Here is a 13,796-nt window from a genome sequence, read left to right on the forward strand (position 1 = left end):
GAGCTGTGCGCCTCGGAGAGGCTCGGTGGGCGGTGCGAGGGCCGCCTTGGCGGGCGCGCGGGCACAGCTAAGTCTTGGGAGGCGTTCCGGCCGTTTAGAAGCTGACCCTCGGCATTGCGTGCCTTTTCTAACCAGTCCTGCTATCCATCCTGCTCACATTTGTTCACACAGCATTAACGTGCACCTACACTGTGTTGAACCCAGGGGACATAGAAGTTACTGAAGTCTTAAACTTAGCTGTTTAGAGGGAAAACGGGCGTGCAACTACCGTGTAAGTGTTGTTTAAAAGGCGGCTGTTAAAAGAAGACCTCAGGTGTCCTGGGTAGTATTCATTTCCGTCTGTGCAAACACCTGGGAGTGTGACCTCCGCATGACCTTGCATGGGAATCACCTGGGGAGACAGGGCAGTTTGTAAACCCCGGGACTATCCCTGGAATCTAGAGAAGGCGCGAATCAGAGATTTGGCTTTCTTGTGATTTTTGTTTTATTTGGTTTGGGGTGTCCTCCCCCGCACCCCGCACCGCCTGCCCGTACTGAGAGGATCAAATCCAAGGCTAGGTGAGTTCTGTCACTGAGCTACAACCCAGAGTCTTCACTGATACACAAAAAATTAGAAAGCCAGCCTCCAGACTTAATGGATTTTTCAGATTTTAATCATCCTACGTTTATTGCTCAGAGAAGCTGTAGTCCTGGCAAAATTCAGTGAGTGCCTACTGCACCGAAGGCACTGTTCTCAGCAGCAAAGAAAACAACGCCAAGGCAGGGGTGGTAGCTCACACCTGAAACCCCAGTACTAAAGAGACAGGAAAACGGATCCCTGGAAGTTCGAGGCAGTATTGGTCTCTATAACAAGTTTCAAGCCTGCCAGAGCTACTTAGTGAAACTCTGTCCTCAGAAAGGAAAAAGTAAAACCTGGAGGAGAGAGGCAATTGAGGCTTCAGTCCACTTTCTGCCATTTGACTTTTCTCCTCACTTTCCCTCCGTTCCTGTCATAGTTTGTTCTTTCTATCCCAATACAGCCATCACATCCCTTGTACCACCTTCCTCCCAGGCTCTGGAGTTTTCTTCCTTTTCTTTTTTGGTTTTTTTGAGACAGGGTTTCTCTGTGGCTTTGGAGCCTGTCCTGGAACTAGCTCTGTAGACCAGGCTGGTCTCGAACTCACAGAGATCCGCCTGCCTCTGCCTCTAAGTGCTGGGATTAAAGATGTGCGCCACCATCTTCTGGCCTGGCCTTTTCATTTTTCAGGGCATCTTAGGCCTCGGTCTGGTCAGAGGCTTAGAGTCAGACCAGCTTGGCTTTAAGCCCATTCCTTGCTGCTGACTGGCTTTTTTTTTTTTTTTTTTTTTGGTTTTTTTTTTTGGTTTTTTGAGACAGGATTTCTCTGTGGTTTTGGAGCCTGTCCTGGAACTAGCTCTTGTAGACCAGGCTGGTCTTGAACTCACAGAGATCCGCCTGCCTCTGCCTCCCGAGTGCTGGGATTAAAGGCGTGCGCCACCACCGCCCGACCCTACACTTCTCATTTCTTTTTTGGATTTTTAAATTATGTATACAGTGTTCTGCCTGCATGTATGCCTGCAGGCCAGAAGAGGGCACCAGATCTCATTATAGATGGTTGTGAGCTATCATGTGGTTGCTGGGAATTGAACTCAGGACCTTTGGAAGAGCAGTCAGTGTTCTTAACCTCTGAGCCATCTCTCTAGATTCCCTCATTTCTCCCTCCCTTCCTCCCTCTGGCAATTAACATCTCTAAGACTCAATTTCCTTACTTGTGAATAAGACCACTGAAAGCAGCCCTCTTCCAGGGGTGATTGTGACTTAAACAAGACAGCTGCAGGACCTGGCAAGGAAAGGTCCCTTCCTTGTCCCTGCAAACATCCTTCCGTTCTGAGGGTGCTTTCTATTAACACCTCACTAACCATTCCCCGAGGGTTACAGAAGCCCTTGTCCGTTCTCCTTCTGACTTCATAGACAGGGATATTAACCCCTAGTCTCACCCATGCCTGAAGTGTCTCTGGCAGCTCTTCCCATCTGCCCCCTGGATAATCTCTCTCCCTCTCTCAACACAGGATCCCTTGTAGTCCAAACTGGCCTCAATTTTGCTATAAAACTCAGGCTGGCTTTGAACCTTTAATCTTTCTTGCTCTACCTCTTGGGTGCTAGGACTTGAGGGTGAACCAGCACACCTTAAGTCCTTCCCCTTTCCTTCCCTTTCCTCTGATGCAGCCAACTCCTCCAAACACCTACAGCCCTCCTTAGAAACTCAGTCTCCTGCTTAGTGTTGTTTTTAAGTTCCAGGAACTAGGGAGGGAAGGCTCTGTGTGTGTGTGTGTGTGTGTGTGTGTGTGTGTGTGTGTGTGTGCGCGCGCGCACTTCTCAGTGTGTGTCTGTGCGTTGTATGTGTCTGTGCCTCTGTGTGTGTGACAGGACCCCCTCCCCCTGGAGAGGTATGGTATGAAAGGAGAGTCATGTATAGCTGTCAGGTGAGAGTCCCCCAAGTTCCCAGGGAGAATTCTATTTTAGCTTCCTCACCTCTATACCCTGGGCTTCATCCCTGAACATACTAGGATTCCTTCCCTAGTTTTCATCTCTGCTCCTCCCTGCCTCTTGCTTGCCCTAGGACCTGCCCTCTACAAGTTGTTTCAGAAAAGTCACTCTCCTTTCTGTTTGCATCCCACCCACTCCCGGGACAGGCTGGGCCGCTGGGCTCCTGGCTCCCCCGGCCTCGTGCCCACATTGAGTTTAATCAGCTGTGCTGAATGCTCTGAGCATTCCAGCCCTCTCCACAGCATCTACTCTTCTCTCTCTCCTTCACTTGGGTAACACAGCACACCCCTGTTTTTGTGAGGCTCAATTAAAAGCCTGTTAGGGAGGCTGCCTGTTCATGCCTCTAATCCCAGACCTGAGGAAGCTGAGGCAAGAGAATGGTGAATTCCAGCACTGAGGTGCACAGTAATGTCTTGTCTCTCAAATTTAGTCTTCATATCACAGATCAGCAACATGGCCCCTTCTCGTTTTGGCTTAGTTTGAGTAGTAGGGTTTGAACGTGCTAGACAAGGGTTCTACTTCAGAGCTACCTTCCATGACCTTTTCCTGAGTTCTGGATTTTATTCTGTACCCTCTCTCAGAAACCCTTTTTCCTTCTCTTGATGATTCAGATCCCAGCTTAGATGGTGACCACCTTCTCTCATTCCACATGGATGACCTGGGCACCTACTGAGGACTTCCACCATCCCTGCCGTTTCCCCTGTGGCCTACACATCCTCCATCCCTGCTGTTCCCCCTGTGGCCTACACATCCTCCATCCCTGCTGTTTCCCCTGTGGCCTACACATCCTCCTTCTTTTGGAGACAGGGTTTCACATAGCCCAGGTTGGCCCCAAATCTATTATGGAGCTGAGGGATGAGCTTTAACTTTTTTGTTTGTTTTATTCTATTATTTTATGTATGTGGATGTTATTCCTGTATGTGTATTTATCTGGTGACCGAGAAAGCCAGAAAACTCATCGCACAGCCTGGAACTGGAGTTACAGGTGATTGTCAGCCACCATATCAGTGCTGAGAACTGGACCCAGGACCTCTGGAAGAGCAGCTGGTGCTCGAAACTGCTGAGCCATCTCTCCAGCTGCAACCTTGAACTCTTGACCCCCTGACTCTGCCTCCAGGTGCTGGGATTTCAGGACTGTGCCTCCATGAGTGCTACTGGCAAGCAAACACGGGCTTCCTCTTGCTAGGCGGCTGCTCTCCCTACTCAGCTACATTCCCAGCCTCTTTCATCACTCCATTGGCTCCCTGTGGCTGGGAATTGTACTTTCTCGCCATTGCTGTTAGGACAGCCGACTCAATGCACAAACTCCAACTTGCCCCTTATCTGACACCACTACTGGACTGGGTACCCAGTTCAAAGCAGTTTCAGAGAGGTGTTTCAGATGCCAAGGCCAACAACCTCTGTCAGGGCAGCTGTACCTCTGGGACCCAGCTGGTCCCTGGCAGACAGCAGGGACTCAGTAAGTTTCCGTAGTTGGAGTGGTGGTAAGCAGAGGTGCTATAATGGATCTCAGAGGGGAGAGCAAACTCCTGGATGAGGGGACATCTGAGCCGAAGCAGGCGGAGATTTGAGGTCCCAGCACCAACGTCTTTTCCGTGGTGATGCCTTCTGTGGTAGCCTGAGCAGGGTTCTTCCAGGAGCTAAGTCCCAGTCCTAACCCTCTGAGACCTGTGAATGTGACCTTGTGTGGAAATTGGGTCTTTGTAGATTGTTAGGATTTAGGCTTTTCTCTCTTGAGTTTATGAGTTAAGTTGGTCCCCAGTGTGGGCCTTCGAAGGGGAAGAACCAAGTGTAAGGTAGGTAATTAAGCCATGGGAGGGGGGCACTGTCTAGAAGGAATTAAGGCAGTTCTCTTGGAACCCAAGTGTTACTGCTTGGGTGTTGTTATGAAAGAGCAAGGGTGACTCCAAGCTGGTCTCTCCGGCTTCCTGTCATGACGGGTGACTCTCCTTGAACAAGTTCCATGACCCTCATCATGGCCAAGCCAACGGAGCTGACTGATGCTGGCCTTTCAGCCTCTATATTAAACTTTGTCATTGTAACCAGTGGACCCGACAGAAAGAGTTTGATTGGCTCATGATTCAGAGGGTTCAGCACGAAATCCCTTATCCCACGTGCATGATCTAAACATTATGGAGGTGTGAGAATGTGGAGAGGCTGTTATTTACTTACCTCTTGGAAGACAAGATTTGGAGACAATGGCAGACAAGAAGAGGCCAGGTCAAGATATCTCTCCAGGGACACATTCCAGTGATGACTTCCTCTAACCAGGTGTTATCCTATCCTCCACCTCCCAGTAATTCCATCATATGAATCTGATCCCTTCATGAAGTCAGAGCAATCAAGATATCTTCATAGGTCAGGCAGTGGTGGCTCATGCCTTTAATCCTAGCACTCAGAAGGCAGAAGCAAGAAAGAAAATAAATAAAACTCTTCTTCTTGTTTTTGAGACAGGGTCTCACTAACAGCCTTCACTGGCCTCGAACTATGTAGACCAAACTGCCAAGCTGGCCTCAAACTCACAAAGATTCACCTTCCTCTGCTTTCAAGTCTTGGGACTATAGGTGTGCACCACTGTGCCTGGACCCTTGGTATTTCGTTCTTTCCCTTTTTTTTTTTTTTTTTGGATTCCCTGCGTAGCTTTGGAACCTGTCCTGGAACTTGCTCTGTAGACCACGCTTTCCTCAAACTCACAGAGATCTGCCTCCCTCTACCTCCTGAGTGCTGGGATTAAAGGTGTACGCCACCACCATCCAGCCCTTGGTATTTCTTAATCTAAACTGACCACCGACTCTGGACTGACAGGGAGCCAGCATGGGACCGACCTAGGCCGTCTGCATGTGTGTAACAGTTGTGTAGCTTAGTCTGTTTGTGAGGCTCCTGGCAGTGGGAGCAGGGCCTGTCCTTGGCACTTGGACTGGCTTTTGGGACCCCAATCCCCATGCTGGGTTGCCTTGCCCAACCTTAATGCAGGGGGAGGAGCTTTGTCCTCAACTGATGTGCCTTGCTCAGTTGACTCCCATGGGAGGCCTGCCCCTTTCTGAGTGGAGACAAAGGAGGGGTGCATGGGGAAGTAGAGGGAGGTGGAGAAGGGAATAGGAAGAGAAGAGGGAAATTGTGGTTGGTATGTAAAATAAATGAAAAAATTAATAAATAAATAAATTGGCACTGGGTGGTGATGGCACACACCTTTAATCCCAGCACTTGGGAAGCAGAGGTAGGCGGATCTCTGTGAGTTCGAGACCAGCCTGGTCTACAAGAGCTAGTTCCAGGACAGGCTCCAAAGCTACAGAAAAAACCCTAACTCGAAACGCCCCCCCCCAAAAAAAGGAAGAAAAAAAATCTCAAGATAGCCAGGTGTGGTGACTCATGCTTTTAGTCCTAACCCTCAGGAGGCAGAGGCAGGTGGATCTCTGTAAGTTTGAGGCCAGCCTGGTCTATATAGTACATTCCAGAACAGCCAGAGCTATATAAAAAAAAAACCCTGTCTCAAAGAACAAAAGGGAAAGAGAGGGGAGGAAAGAAAAGGAAGATAATTTTTTATATTTATTTAGGTTTTTTGAGACAGGGTTTCTCTGTGTAGCTATCTTCCAAGCTGGCCTTTAATTTCCCGAGTGCAGGAATTAAAGTCATGAGCTACCACCAAAGTACTTGTTCTTCCAGAAGACCCAAGATCTGGTCCCAGCACCCAAATCAGGCAGCTCACTACCACATGTGACTCCAGCTCCAGGGGATCTGACACCTTTTGGCCTCTGGAGCTACTTGCACACACAAACACACGCACACACATGCACACAATAAATTAAAAAAAAATCTTTAGGTGATGGAGAGATGACTTAGCAATTACAAGAGCATAACATAAAAAAAAAATCTTTGGGACTGGGGAGATGGATGTCTCAGTGGTTAAGAGCACTGGTTGCTCTCCCAGGTTCAAGCTCCAGCACCCACATGTCAGCTCATAAACACAGAACTCCAGTTCCACACGACCATCATGACACCTTCTGCTCCCACAGACACCAGTTACATGCATGGTGCACAGGTATACATGTAGGTAAAATGTTTGTGTACATAAAGAATAAATTTTTAAAAAAGGCAGAGGCAAGACTGAAACTGCACAATTTCCAGCCAGGAGACACTGAGGAGAAAATATAGAGCAGGCCCTTTCTTAACACCTCCCAAAGGAACCAACCTTGCCAGCACCTTGACTTTGGTCTTCTGACCTACAAACCCTGGCTGGCTGTTGTTTGTGGGACATTATCACTGTGCCCACAGGAACTAGTACATTCCAGAGCTGTTTCCTAAGCTCAATTGTAAGATTCTCCTTCCTGCTCCCTGGCCTCCAGCAACCACTCCAGTGCCAGATATTACATCCAGCCTGTGGCTACCAGCCACGGAGGTGGCCCCATTGCCACAGGGTCTAGTGTCCCTGCCTGTACAGGTCTCCGTCTGGCACTGGACGGTTAAATCTTGTAGAAGTGATGGCGTGAGTTCCCTAGGGAGCCAGCTTCCACACTTCAGCTCTAGAAAGCATCTCTGATCATGTAGGTCTGGGTGCTGAGTGTTCAAAAAGGATGAGAAGCCTATGTCACAAGGAAGCCCAGCTTGCCAGCTGAGGGACCACACTGGAGAGGTCGTCCAGTGTTCCTCACACAGCGACTGAAGCCCTGGCCAACAACACGTAGATCTCATGGGAGATCCCAAGTCAGGGCCACTCAGTTGAAACTGTTCCTGAATGCCAAACGTGCTAAGTGTGGGAGTTTTAATAAAACCTGTCCCCACAGTCTTGGCATTTGAACACTTGGTCCCAGATGGTGCTATTTAGGGGAGGTTTCGGTGGTGGGGTCTTGCTGGAGGAAGCATGTCACTGGGTGTAGGCTTTAAAGGCTTCACCCTACATCTAGTTTGCTCTCTGTGCTTCATGCTTGCCATCGAAGACATGGCTCCGCTGCCTACTCCCTACCTCAAAGCCTGCACTTGCTCCTCCTGGAACCACAGCCCAAATGAAGTTTCCTCCTGTTGTTTTGGCCATAGTATTTTTTGCTTGTGTATGGGTGGAGTAGGGTGTTTTACCTGTGTGTAGTCTGTGCACTTGCATGCTTGGTGCCAGACGAGGTCAGAAGAAAGCACTGGGTCCTTGTAACTAGGGTTACAGATGGGGTTGTAAACCACCACGTGGGTACAGGGAAATGGTCCCTGTCTTCTGGAAGAGCTACCTCTCCAGTCCCAGCCATGGTGTTTCTGTACATCAGCAGAAAACCAAGTGATACAGTAACACACAGCTGTAATCTCAGCACTTCGGAGGCGGAGGCAGGAGGATCAGAAGTTCAAAGTCATTCTCAGCTGTGTAGAGAGTTAGAGGCCAGCATGGCTACATGAAATTGTCTCAGCTGTGGAGTGAGTTTGAGGCCAGTCTGGCTACATGAAATTGTTTCAAAAGTCAAAGCCAAGGCCTGGTGAGGTGGCTCAGAGGACAAACGTGCTTGGGGAGCCTGATGACCTGAGTTAATCCCAGAACCCACAATGGGAGGAGAGACCAACTCCAGAAAGTTGTCCGCTGGCCTCTAAATGTGTGTTGTAGCCCACACGCACATCTTTCTCTCACACACAAATAAAAATAAGTAAATAGCTGGGTGGTGGTGGCGCAAGCCTTTAATCTCAGCATTTAGGAGGCAGAGGCAGGCAGATCTCTGTGAGTTCAAGGCCAAGCTGGTCTGCAGAGCAAGTTCTAGGAGAGCCAGAGCTAAACAGAGAAGCCCTGACTGGAAAAACAAATCAAAAAAAAAAAAAAAAAACAAATAAAATCTGTCCCTGCTTTTTTCTAAGAAAAACACTAAGTGGCAGATGACACAGGTGTACTGGGGAAGGCCCAGGGGCCAAGCCTGGGTAGCCACTGTGTCTCCAAAGCCCAGTTAAGGCTGAGGCCAGAGCAGAGGCCCTCGGGCTCAGGAAGTGAATCTGAAGGAGTGGATCCTCATCACCAAGCTGGGCCACCTGGATTAGGACAAGAAATCCTGGAGAACGACCTTTCTCCTTCCTCATTGAGGGATCTGAGACTATATTACCTTTCCCCCCCAAGAGTATACGTTGAGGTTGAGTTTTATTTGTTTTGTTTCCAGCTAGAGATGGCTCCATTGGTGACTAAGAGCCAGGCCTGTTTTTCCAGAGAACCTGGGTTCAGTTCTCAGCACCTACATTGAGGGGCTCACAGCCACAGACAATTCCAGTTTCAGAGGAGCAGATGTGCCTCTGACTTCTCTGGGCATCCACACTCATCTACATTTACAAACACACATACATGTAATTAAAAAATAACAGAAGACATTATGTCTGCATGAGTTTGTGTGCACCATGAGTTCAGGTACTTTGTGGTGGTCAGAGTGTTGGGTCTCCTGGAACTGGAGTTACATATGGTCCTAAGCGACTTGACGTAGGTGCTGAGAACTCAACCCAGGTTCTCTGGGAGAGCTGCAAGTGCTTTAATAGCTGAGCCACTCTGCAGCTCAGGGATGAGTTTTGTTTTTTTTTATATTTATTTATTTATTATGTATACAATACTCTGTCTGTGTATATGCCTGAAGGCCAGAAGAGGGCGCCAGACCTCTTTATAGATGGTTGTGAGCCACCATGTGGTTGCTGGGAATTGAACTCAGGACCTTTGGAAGAGCAGGCAATGCTCTTAACCACTGAGCCATCTCTCCAGCCCCCTTGTTTGTTTTTTTTTTTTTTTTGAGACAGGGTTTCTCTGTGGTTTTGGAGCCTGTCCTGGAACTAGTTCTTGTAGACCAGGCTGGTCTCGAACTCATAGAGATCCACCTGCCTCTGCCTCCCGAGTGCTGGGATTAAAGGCGTTTGCCACCACCGCCAGGCTAGGGATGAGGTTTTTATTTTATTTTGGTTTTTTTTTTTTCGAGACAGGGTTTCTCTGTGTTGGAGCCTGTCCTGGAACTAGCTCTGTAGACCAGGCTGGTCTCAAACTCACAGAGATCCACCTGCCTCTGCCTCCCGAGTGCTGGGATTAAAGGTGTGCGCCACCATAGCCCGGCTTTATTTTGGTTTTTCAAGACAGGGTTTCTCTGTAGCTTTTGGAGCCTGTCCTGGAACTAGCTCTTGTAGACCAGGCTGGCTTTGAACTCACAGAGATCTGCCTGCCTCTGCCTCCCGAGTGCTGGGATTAAAGGCATGTGTCACCACCACCCGGCCAGGGATGAGATTTTAAGGATCATACCTGTTGTAGAAAATTAGTTTAAGATGTGTTACATTTGTTTATGCTGTAGAACATTTGTTTAATGATGCAAAGATGTGTTGCATTCTTTTATGCTACATTTGTTTAACTCTTTGAAGCTGTGTTACTTTGACTAAAATACCTGATTAGTCTAATAAATAGCTGAACAGCACAAGCTTGGGAAATTTCCAAGTAGCCATGCCCACTTAGCTCTGCTGTGGAGGGGGTGGAGGGGTAGGGAGGTGGGGGGTAGGGGATGGCAGGAGTGGAAGTTTACAAAATACCACTTAGTAGGTGAAAGCAAGCCACGGGGTGGGAGACACGCGGGGCACCAGATGAAGATGGATGCTAAAAAGAAATCCCACACTGGCTCAGAATTGAGTATAATAAAGGGTTATTTATTTAGGGGTAGATTCACAGATCACAGTCCTCTGAAAGAACGGGAAACACGAACTGAATCCAGCAGCCAGAAGAGAGAGGGACAGTGTTTTATCAGCATTTATAGTATAAGAGGCACGCCCAAGTGGGCGGGTAACTTAAAGGCTAAAGGATTTCCAACAGAATAGCAAGATAGGAGAAAGGATTGACGGGGCTGGGAGGCAGAGAGAATAAATAGGAGAGCCAGGCATTGGTGGCACATGCCTTAATCCCAGCACTCAGGAGACAGAGGGAAGTGGATCTCTGTGAGTTCAAGGTCTGCGTGCTCTAACAAGAGCTAGTTCCAGGATAGACACCAAAGCTACAGAGGAACCCTGTTTCAAAAAACTGGAAAAAAAAAAGGAGAAAAAGAGAGAAAGAGAGATCAAAGAGTGAGAAAAGAAGGGGCCGCCCGCATAGCCAGACACGAATAAGAAGGAAAGAAAAGATATACAGAAATAGAGAAAGGCAAAATGCCAGAGGTAAAAAGTAGACAGAATAATTTAGGAAAAGCTTACTAGAAACAAGCCAAGTGAAGGCCAGGCATTCATAAGTAATAGTAAGTAAGTCTCCATGTGTGATTATTTGGGAGCTGGGTGGCAGACCCCCCAAAGAGTCAAAGAGTAAAAACAACAGCACAAGCAGTCATGAAGCTCATCAGACTGACCTGCAGACCAGGCTCAAGCTTGGGTTTCATTATTTTTGTTTTTCAAGGCAACTTTTCACTGCGTAGCCCTGGCTGTCCTGGAACTAGCTACAGGAGTTAGTCTCTGGAACTGGAGTTACAGGTGGTTGTGTTTGGAATTGAACTTGCGTCCTCTGGAAGGGCAATATGAGTTCTTAACCATCTCTGTAGCTCCAAGTCCAAGCTTTTTGTCGCCATTGGAGACTATACCAGTCATGTTGGGCGGGTGTTAACTCTAAGAAGGTAGTCAGAGTAGATGGAAAGATCGTCTTACCCAAACTTTCCACCGTCTCTGTGCGGAGAGGTTACTAGGGGAACACATGCAAGTCTTCCACTGCCCCATGCAAGGGGACCAGCCACTGTGGCTATGCTGGTGTGCCTCATCCCTGTCCTCAGAGGGACTGGCATTGTCTCAGCTCTGGTGCCCAAGAAGCTGCTGTTGCTGGCTGATATTGATGACTTCTATAGATCAGCTACAAAGCCACCAGGGATGACATCACCAAGTCCACTTTTGATATCAACTCCAAAACTACAGCTATCTAACCCCTGACCTCTGGAAAGTGATTGCGTCCCCAAGTCTCCATATCGAGAGTTCACTAACTGTCTTGTGAAAACACAAACCAGAGCCTCTATAGAAAGGGTCCGGGCTGAGGCTGTGGTTTTTATACAAGAAAAATGCAATAACTTAAGTCTGATTAAAAACAGAACAGTGCCAGGCAGAGGCAGGAGGATCTCTGTGAGTTCAAGGCCAGCCTGGTCTACAAAGTGAGTTCCAGGACAGCCAAACTGTAGAGAAAGCCTGTCTCAAAAAAAAGAAAGAAAGAAAGAAAGAAAGAAAGAAAGAAAGAAAGAAAGGAAGAAAGAAAGAAAAGAAAAAAATTCAAGGCCAGGCTGGGCACCAGAGTGAGACCCTGTGCCAAAATAAGAAAGTACGGCTAGAGAGATGGCTCAGTGATTAGGAGCAAAGGACTGGGGCTAGATCCCAGCACCACATGATAGATCACAAACATCTGTAACTCCAGTTCCAGAGAAGGTTGAGCCCTCTTCTGACTTTGTGGTCATTGTATGTACTAGGTACACAGGTGTACAACAGGCAAAACTCTCAAACACAAAATTAAAAAAGAAAAGAAAAGAAAGAGACAGAGAAGGCCTGGGAATGAAGTTCAGTGATAGATCACCAGCCTGTCTCTCCTGTGCCCTGACTTCCATCCTCAGGGAGTTAATTCCCTGCTGTTCTGGACTGCAAGTTTCTCAGCACCCCACCACCCCCCACTCCCCATTCCTACCCCCACCCCGCCACCCCCCACTCCCCATCCCTCACCCCTACCCCCACCCCTCACCCCCCACTCCTACCCCCACCCCTCACCCCGCCACCCCCCACTCCCCACTCCTACCCCCACCCCGCCACCCCCACTCCTACCCCCACCCCTCACCCCGCCACCCCCCACTCCTACCCCCACCCTGCCACTCCCCACCCCTCACCCCGCCACCCCCCACTCCCTAGCCCCACCCCGCCACCCCCCATTCCTACCCCCACCCCGCCACTCCCCTACTCCCACCCCTCACCCCGCCACCCCCACTCCCCAGCCCCACCCCGCCACCCCCCACCTGGCCACGGGCTCTAGAATGCTAGCAGAGGTGATGAGTGGCAGCTGGAGTCTCCATGGCCACTGTTAGGAGTCATGCGTTAGTCACTCTTTGTCACTGTGACTAGGTTCTGGGAGCAAGCTAGCAAGGGGATCTGTTTTGGCTCCTGGTGTTACAGGTCCTTAGGGTTGGCTGGCTCCATAAGGCTTTTGTGAGAACATCATGGTGGCAGAGGGGCTGGTGGGGGAATGAACATGCTCATCTCGTGGTGGCTAGGAAGAAGTGGGGGAGAGGAGAAGAGGAGGAGGGGAATGGATGGAAGCCAGGGACAAAGTATGCCGGTCATGTTATGCCAGTGACCTCCTTCCTCCATCCTAGCCCCACCGTTTAATAGGCTGCTTAGCGGAGACCTCATCAGTGGGTCACCCATCCATGTCCCAGCAGGTTCTCAGTGCCAGCAGCTGGGACAAAGCCTTCAGCACAGGAATCTTTTCGGGGATACTTTATATGGTAACTAACAACCATGCAGTGTTTATCTAGTCTGTACTTCCTTTTCATGGATGGAAAGCAAAAGGTGAGCCGGAAGGGAGAGGTCCCAGTCTGAGACCCTTTAGCTTTTTTGTTGTTGTCGTTGTTGTTTTGGTTTTTGAGACAGTGTAACAGCTCTGACTGTCCTGGAACTCACCCTGTAGACCAGGCTGGCCTCAAACTCACAGAGATCCATCTGCTTCTGCCTCCTGAGTGCTGGGACCAAAGACATGCGCCACCACCACCCAGGGAGACCCTCTAACTTTTTAAAAAGTAAGTAATCATTTCTTTATTTATTTGATGTGTTTGAGACAGGGTCTCACTGTGGTGCCCAGGCTGACCTGGAGCTCACAGGGAGCCACACACCCCTGCCAAATGCTGGTTAAGATTAAAAGTGTGCGAAGTCAGGGCACTGTCAGGGCTGAGAAAGGAGGCGCTGAACTGCCTTTCTCCTTGGGTTCTAGAGGAATGCTATCATGATCGTGTCTTACCATGTGCTTCTCGTAGGGCTCGCCTGAGTCCTACCACCACCTCCCTTAGAAAAATTTACTTACGAGATAAGTAGATAGATATTTAATCCCAGCACTCGGGGCGGGGGGCAGAGGCAGGCAGATTTCTGTGAGTTAGAGGCCAGTCTGGTCTACAGGACAAGTTCCAGGACAGGCTCCTTAGCTACTTGAAACTCTGTCTAAAAAACCAAACCAAAAACAAAACAAAACAACAACAAAAAAGAAGTAAATATCTGGGCTGTAGAGATGGCTCAGAGGTTAAAAGCACTGACTGCTCTTCCAGAGGTCCTGAGTTCAATTCCC

This window comes from Microtus pennsylvanicus, chromosome 5 (assembly GCF_037038515.1).
Source record: "Microtus pennsylvanicus isolate mMicPen1 chromosome 5, mMicPen1.hap1, whole genome shotgun sequence".
In the NCBI taxonomy this organism is placed as follows: Eukaryota; Metazoa; Chordata; class Mammalia; order Rodentia; family Cricetidae; genus Microtus; species Microtus pennsylvanicus.